The sequence below is a fragment of the Rhagoletis pomonella genome, unplaced genomic scaffold, assembly GCF_013731165.1.
Source record: "Rhagoletis pomonella isolate Grant_MI unplaced genomic scaffold, Rhpom_1.0 Rhpom_scaffold_00014, whole genome shotgun sequence".
In the NCBI taxonomy this organism is placed as follows: Eukaryota; Metazoa; Arthropoda; class Insecta; order Diptera; family Tephritidae; genus Rhagoletis; species Rhagoletis pomonella.
Window position 1 is genome coordinate 9,851,453 of NW_023458568.1, and position 7,816 is coordinate 9,859,268.

A 7,816-nucleotide genomic window follows, 5' to 3' on the forward strand; every position below is an offset into this window, starting at 1 on the left:
ATATACAAATACAAATACATATTTAAATACATAAGTATTTTCAACACTTTATGTGTCGGCATGGTATATTAATAGCTGCGGTCCAAGAGACGAAGTTGCACAGCAATTCAACTTTGTTGAATTGTGCCGGGTACAACGTGCACCGTCGAGATCGCGAGCGAGATAATGGTGGTGGCTTAGCGTTCATCACGCACCACACCGTGCAGTATCGTCTTATCGAAGCAGACATCGACCGCAGGGATACCACCCTAGAATGTCAGGGCATAGCTATCCGGTCAGGCGATGTCGAGCTCGAAATATTTAATATATACATACCCCCTGTCACCTGCTGCCCGGCAGGATATCACCCTGAATAGGTGCGCTCCTCAGAGGTGAAAACCGTATGGTAGTAGGTGACTTTAATGCGCACCACGATCTTTGGCACTCAAGCCTGTCAAACGATCGTAGGGGAACAGACTTGGCTGAGCAGATAGACGATTCGACATTCTGCACAATGAACGACGACGCACCCACCAGGATTATGGGTAACTGCAGTAGCTCGCCAGACATCACAATAGTCAGCGCTGGTCTGATAAACAGCATAACGTGGCGACCTATGCTGACTCTAGCATCAGACCATCTACCCATAGTCATCTCGATTGATAAACCAACCGACTTTGCCTCCGCCAAACACCGGACCTATGTCAACTTTTCTAAAGCTGACTGGAAAGGTTACGCGGAGTTTACTGAAAACACCTTCACATCGCTCCCCACACCAACCGACGTCCATCTCGGTGAACGTAAGTTCCGCAGGGCTATCACTGCTGCTGCAGCTCGCTTCATACCGGCAGGGTGCATATCGGACCCACGTCCAAACTTCCCTGCCGAAGCGGCTGTTTTAGCAAATGAGCGTGATAGCCTTCGTCAGGCCGATCCCGGAGATCCCCGTATCAGGGATCTCAACGCGGAGATTCGGCAACTTGTAAACGTACATAAGCGGAAGAAGTGGGAGGAGCATCTGAAGACTTGCAACTTCACCTCTGGTGTGAGCAAGCTTTGGTCAACCGTGAGGTCATTGTCTAATCCGACGAAGCACGACGACAGAGTCGAAATTTCCTTCGGCGACCATGCTTCGTCGGACCCGGAGCGATGCGCGAGCTATTTTAGCCGGCAGTTCATACTGCATCCTCCGGTGGACAAAGCCAAGCGTCGAGTGACCAGAAGGCTGCACAAACTGCCAACAACTTGTGCCCCCCTTGCTTTCACTTGCGGTGAAGTTCAGGTGGCCATCGGGAAGGCGAAAGCCTCCAAAGCCATGGGTCCCGACGGAATATGCATGCTGATGCTGAAAAATTTGGGTCCTGCGGGGGTAGCGTACCTAACGGAGGTCCTCAATTTGTCAATGGCCACTCTCATCATCCCAGACATCTGGAAGGTGGGGAGAGTGGTCCCACTGCTCAAACCGGGGAAACCTGCAAACAAAGGAGATTCGTATCGTCCGATTACACTCCTTTCCCCGGTAGCGAAGACACTCGAGGCCTTGCTACTCCCGTACTTCACAAATCACCTGACCCCAGCGAAGCATCAGCATGGTTTCCGTAAAGTGCACAGCACAACAACAGCACTTAACGCCATAAACACTCAGATAACTCGTGGCCTTAACCGTAACCGTCCCTGTGAGAGAACGATTCTAGTAGCGTTGGACTTGTCAAAGGCGTTTGACACCGTCTGCCATTCCACGCTACTAGAAGATATAGAGGCCTCCTCTCTCCCACAGAGGCTCAAACGGTGGTCGGCAAATTATCTAAGTGGTCGACATTCGTCGGTAATGTTCAGAGACAAAACGAGTAAGCAGCGAAAAATAAAACAGGGGGTTCCTCAGGGTGGTGTCCTTTCCCCGCTACTGTTTAACTTTTATATTTCAAAGCTCCCTCAACCACCAGAGGGAGTCTCGATTGTCTCCTATGCCGACGATTGCTCGATTATGGCGACTGGGAATGGAATTGATGACCTGTGTTCGAAAGTAAACGGCTATCTCTCCGAACTTTCTCGCTTCTTCACTGCAAAGTGTCTAGCCCTCTCCCCTACGAAATCCTCCGCGACCCTGTTCACAACCTGGACGAAGGAGGTCAGGCTACCGCTGGGGATTCACGTCGATGACACACCAATTCCGACGGTGAATAACCCCAAAATACTCGGAGTAACTTTCGACAGCCTGCTCTCCTTCTCTGCGCACTCAACCGCTATTGTCAATAAAGTACAGAGCCGCAACAAGGTCCTCAAGTCGCTAGCCGGCAGTACTTGGGGCAAAGACAAAGAAACGTTGCTGGCAACATACAAGGCAATAGGCCGGCCGGTTTTGAACTACGCAGCGCCAGTGTGGTCGCCTGGGACTAGTAGGACGCAGTGGACGAAGCTACAGACCGTACAAAACACCGCACTGAGGACAGCGACGGGATGCCTCTTGATGACGCCTGAACACCACCTGCACGGCGAGGCGCAAATGCTCCCGGTAAAGGAGCACAATATTATGCTCTGCAAGCAGTTCCTGATCGGGAGCCACAGAAGTGGCCACCCGAGCAGACAGCTGCTTGCAGAGGAGCCCTCGCCTAGGCACGTCAGGAGGCATCTATATGAACTAACGGACGAAGTCCAGAGGTTCATTAAGCAACCTCTGGACCCGACAGCCTACCGACAAGCCTTGAACGGCATTCACAGGGACTCAGTCTCGAGTTATGTAGACTCCAGACCTGTGAATGTCGTTCTAGGCACACCACCCCCGGACATTGACGAGACGGAGCTTCATCTGCCTCGGGAGAAGCGCACTACACTTGCACAACTTCGCTCCGGCTACTGCAGCAGGTTAAACTCCTACTTGAGTAGGCTGAATGAGGATGTGCCAAACGAATGTCCGGCATGCGGAGAGACCCCACATGACTCGAAACATCTCTTCGCATGCCCGGCAAACCCGACATCCCTAACGACCTTGTCCTTATGGGCAAACCCCGCAGAAGCTGCACGCTTCCTAGGGTTGCCGTTAGTGGAACTTGACGACAACGACTGAGATACCAACCGATCTGGGCGGGGTTGTTGTAGCCGCTACAACAACAACAACAACAGACCCACGCCACTGCCCCATAAGTAACTATTGGTCTAACTAACATCGTATACATCCATCTTAGGATCTTGGGACTACAGCCCCAAGACTTCCCAGCCAGACGTTTGCAAACCATTAGTGCCCTCGTGGCTTTGGATGTGATCGCGTCGACATGCGCCTTCCACAGAAGCCTGGAATGTAGTGTTAGTCCTAGGTACTTGACTTCGGTGGCGACGTTGACGGCGACCCCATTCAAAGTGATATTCCTCATACCTGGGAGTGTTCTTCTTCTAGAAAAGGGGACGATAACGGATTTGGAGGGGTTGATGCTCAGGCCCATACTCATGCACCAGCCTCTTGCAAGGTTTAGTCCCCTTTGAACTATATCACATAGAGTGCTCACGAACTTCCCCCTGGCAATAATCACAATGTCATCCGCATAGCCTTGACAGCGGATGCCATTGTCAGTGAAAATCTGTAGAAGTTCGTCCACAACTAAGCTCCACAGAAGAGGGGATAAAACTCCTCCCTGTGGGCAACCTCTTGTAGTTTGTAGCTGTACTACGCCGTCCCCGATGTCGGTTTCAGCTATCCTTGTGTTGAGTAACCTGACTATCCACCTACGGATGGTTGCCTGCACGTTTCGCGTTTCAAGCGCCCGGTCGACACTACCGTGAGAGGTGTTGTCAAACGCCCCCTCAATGTCGATGAAGGCACAGAGTACTGTCTCCCCACACTCAAGAGCACCTTGTATTTCCGTGGACAGGGCGTATAGTGCAGCGTCCGTAGACCTGCCCACTCTGTAGGCATGTTGGTCGATGACCTTTTCCATTGCTTTTAGCAGAAAGGGGGTAAGACTTATCGGCCTGAAGGAGTAGTCTCTCTTACCTATCTTCGGGATAAATATAACCCGAGCTCTCTGCCACGCCTCGGGGATATGGGAAAGCGCTAAGCTCGCCCGAATGATGTTGATGAGGTGTGGCAGTAGGAACTCCTTACCTTGCTTCAGCAACACTGGACAGATTCCATCCACCCCAGGGGATTTGTACCGATCAAAGGAGTCCAAAGCCCAGCAGACTGATCGGTGGGTGATTAGTCTTCTAGCCAGCTTCCAGTCTGCAGGGGATGGCCTAGTTCTTTGGCATGGTACCTCCCTCGTGGTCGGAGTGGCATCCGGGAAGTGGGCCGAGAGCAGGGCAAGCGCCCTCTCTTTTTCGTTCCCTGAGTAGGTACCATTAGCTAGCCGGATTGCTAGTTTGGTGTCAGTATGATCCCTCGCCAGGGCCTTATGTAGTCTAGCGGCTGCAGGAGTCGATGTGATGTCCTCACAGAACTTCCTGAAGCTGCCCCGTTTGGCCTTCCTGATCTCTTTACTGTAATTAGTTAAACTGGCTGAATACTCCGCCAAAGCCCTGTACGCTTTGCCCTGTTAAAAAGTTTCCGTACCTGCTTTCTGAGCACCGATAGCTCCCGAGGCCACCAGCTGGGCTGAGGCTTCCCTTTTGGTTTCGCCTCAGGGCAGCTGCAGTGAAAGGCATCCATTATGGCGCCATTCAGTTCGTTAACGGTGTTCTCTAACCTCATATGATCGACGTGCCTGTTCTTGGACTGTATTTCAGTCAGTTTTCCTGGGGTTTCTAGTTGCTTGGTTTGTTCTCGCCTCCGCTCCCAACACAAATTGGATAATCCTGTGGTCCGATAATGAAGGTTCCGACGAGACCCTCCATTGGGTGACCAGAGGACTAGCCAATCTGTTGCTGAGCGTAACGTCCAGTACTTCTTTCCTAGCCCTCGTGACAAATGTCGGTGTTTGGGCAACATTGTGGATGCTAAGTTCCTCGCTTAAAATGTACTCTAAGAGACACTCACCTCTGCGATTTGTGTCCGTGCTGCCCCATTCAACATTATGGGCGTTCGCATCGCACCCCACTATAAGATGGAGGCGTCTCCTCCTGCAGTACTCCACTAACCTCTGTACCTCTTGTGGTGGGGCATAGCGGTTGTCCCCCGGAAAGTAGGCCGCAGCGAACACCACCTCTACGTTGCTATCGCAAATGGTCAGCGACGTCTGCACTGCGACTAGGTCCTGTGTTAAAAATTCTGTAATGCAAAAGTAATCAATATTTTCTTTTTCTTTTCTCTCACAGGAGAGGTCCCAAATTACCTTGTTCCTGTTATGGTTGAGGCCCATCACCTGGCCTCTGTAGGTCCACGGCTCTTGGATCAGTAGGATCCCCAGGCCATCCGTGGCGAACCTGCTGGTGATGACCGCCGAAGCAGCCACCGCGTGATGCAGGTTGACCTGGGCTACTGCCAAGTGTCGGGGATTCATAGGTGGAGCTCGTCAAGGTCGGAGAGCTGTAGTTCGCTCTCGTTCCGCTTATCAAGCTCTAGTCGCCTCAAGTCCATACCTGATAGCAGCTCCTGCGTTGAGGGCACGTGTTCCGCTGAGGTGGTGGTAGCGGTAGGCCCGAGCGTGTTTGCAGGAGCTGGTGTTTCTGCAAGGAGTGGCTGCTCCGCCGGTAAGCCCGAGGTCGACTTGGCCGTCTGGGCAGCAGAGGAACCGGCGACCGCGTCGATTTGAGTCTCCTGCGACTCCGACTCCTTGCTGCCTGTCGCCTTTTGTCTCCACGGTCTCACCGTGACGAAGCTGAACCTATAGTTCAGGTTGAAGCCAGTCCTCTTTATACTGACGTAGGACTACTCATCAATGCCTAGGAATAGCCTGAGCCCGTTATCCTCAGTGGTGCTGGACAATACTTTCCACGCAGAAGTGTGGATACCCTCGTTCTGCGCTTTTAGTAGCCCCAGCGCAAACTCGGCAGATTTGTCGGTACTCCTTGGGAGGAACACCGTGCTGTTGTGCACCGGAGGGATATCGTCCCCTCTCTTCGTGCACATCCCGGGTCCCTTCCAGCCCTCAAGTGCTGGTGGTTTTCTCGTCCCTGCAATCAACGAGAAACATACCGGACCTGAAGTACACCCCGCAGAATGCCAGCGGGTGCGACCAACCTTTGAATACCTCTTCCATGATGGCATCTTGGAGCCTGGTTAGGTTCTCTGGGCTCAAGGCAGCAGCAGGGTACTCACACGGTAGCACCGCTACCCGGATGCCTTTGAGGGTCTCCGAGTAGCTGGGCTGCTGAGTGGCGGGTTCCTGCACCTGTCCCTGCCCGGCCGGCCCAGCCAGGCTATTAGGCCATGAAGTCGGAGTAGGTGGCTGATCCCGCTGCCGTTTGGTGCTAGGTATCTCAGGCGGAGTGATTTGGTTGCTCCCTCTCTTGACTGCGTCCCCTTTGTTATGGCCAGGGGGTTCCCCGCTTTTCCCCCCATCCGGCGGGCGCGGGTCTGTGCTGCTGTTGTTGCTGTGGCCCGCTTCTCTGCTTTGCAGCAGGCGCGGGTAAGTGTGCCTGTTTATTGGGCCCGCTCTTCCACCTATCGGCAGGTGCGGGTTTGTTGCATTTGCTGCTACGCTCTTTCTCGACCTCCATTCTGACGCAGGCCATGACTCTGGCCTCAACTGGGGGCTTGCCCTGTTCCAGGTACCCGAGGTACCACTTGACCCCGGAGCCGCTCAAACCTTCGCGGTGTCGGCCGTCCAGAGCCCCTGGCTGACCTGGCAGAGGCATCGGAGGAGATTTGGCCCTGCGGTTTTTCTTCCTCCTCTGCTTCTGCCATCCAGACTCGTCAGATGTGGCGGAGGCGTTGCTGCTGGGGGACCTGTGTCTACCTTTCCCCTTCCGGTGACCGCTGTCAGAGCGGCGCCGACTCTTTGAGCGCTCCCGGCTTTTTGAGCGGTGACGACTCTTTGAGCGCTCCCGGCTCTTTGAGCGGTGACGACTCTTAGAGCGGCGCCGACTGCTTGAGCGATGCCGACTATTGGAGCGGTGACTGCCCTCGGTACGGTGTTTGCTTTCTGATCTCGCTGTTCCTGTGTGCATGTAAAGAGAACTGCCGGACCGGTGTTGCGGCCGATCTAATTCGGCAGATGAATCATACAAATCTAACACATCTTGATTTGCGGAAGTACCTTTTTTGCCCCGTGCCTTGCTACAGGACGCCTCTGCACTGGTGCCTGGACGTTCGTCATCCCTCGCATGCTCAATCAACAGCGATGCTTCCCCTGCTGTCAGCTTGTCCAAGAAGCTGCTCTTGCGCTTGGCGCTCTTAGAGCCTTCTAGCGTGCTGCTGCTAATACAGCCGGTTTATTCCCTCCTGCCTGCAAACCGTCCAATAGGCACGGTGTCGCTTAACACCCTGGATTAGTAGGTGGCAGTTCTTGGTCACTGTTCTCCAGCGACGTAAATCTGGAGGGAAGGTAGCCCGGAGGCTGCCGCATCCGCGTTACCTCAGACCAGAAGAAGACCGGTTGGTGATTCAGCTAAGCCCCCGCACCAACGGCAAGGTGCCTGCCCTCGCGAGGTATATAGTAAACTATTATAAAAAATTGATTATATGGAAATGGTTTGTAACGACTTATTTCTCAAAGTACTAAACCGATTTTAATAATTATTTTTTTTTAACCGAAGCATTTGTAAAAAGAAACCGAGTGGCGTACTTAAATTTTTTATTCTTGGAATATAAACACCCTTTTTTTGGGTGTAAGGTTACAAAAAGTACCAAGACGTACAATCATAAGCCTCTCTCCCTTTTATGAGCGCTTGGAGCGCACGTACGAGCGCTGCCCCGTCATGATATCAAAATCGTGCTTGGCGACTTCAATGCCAGGGTGGGCAAGGA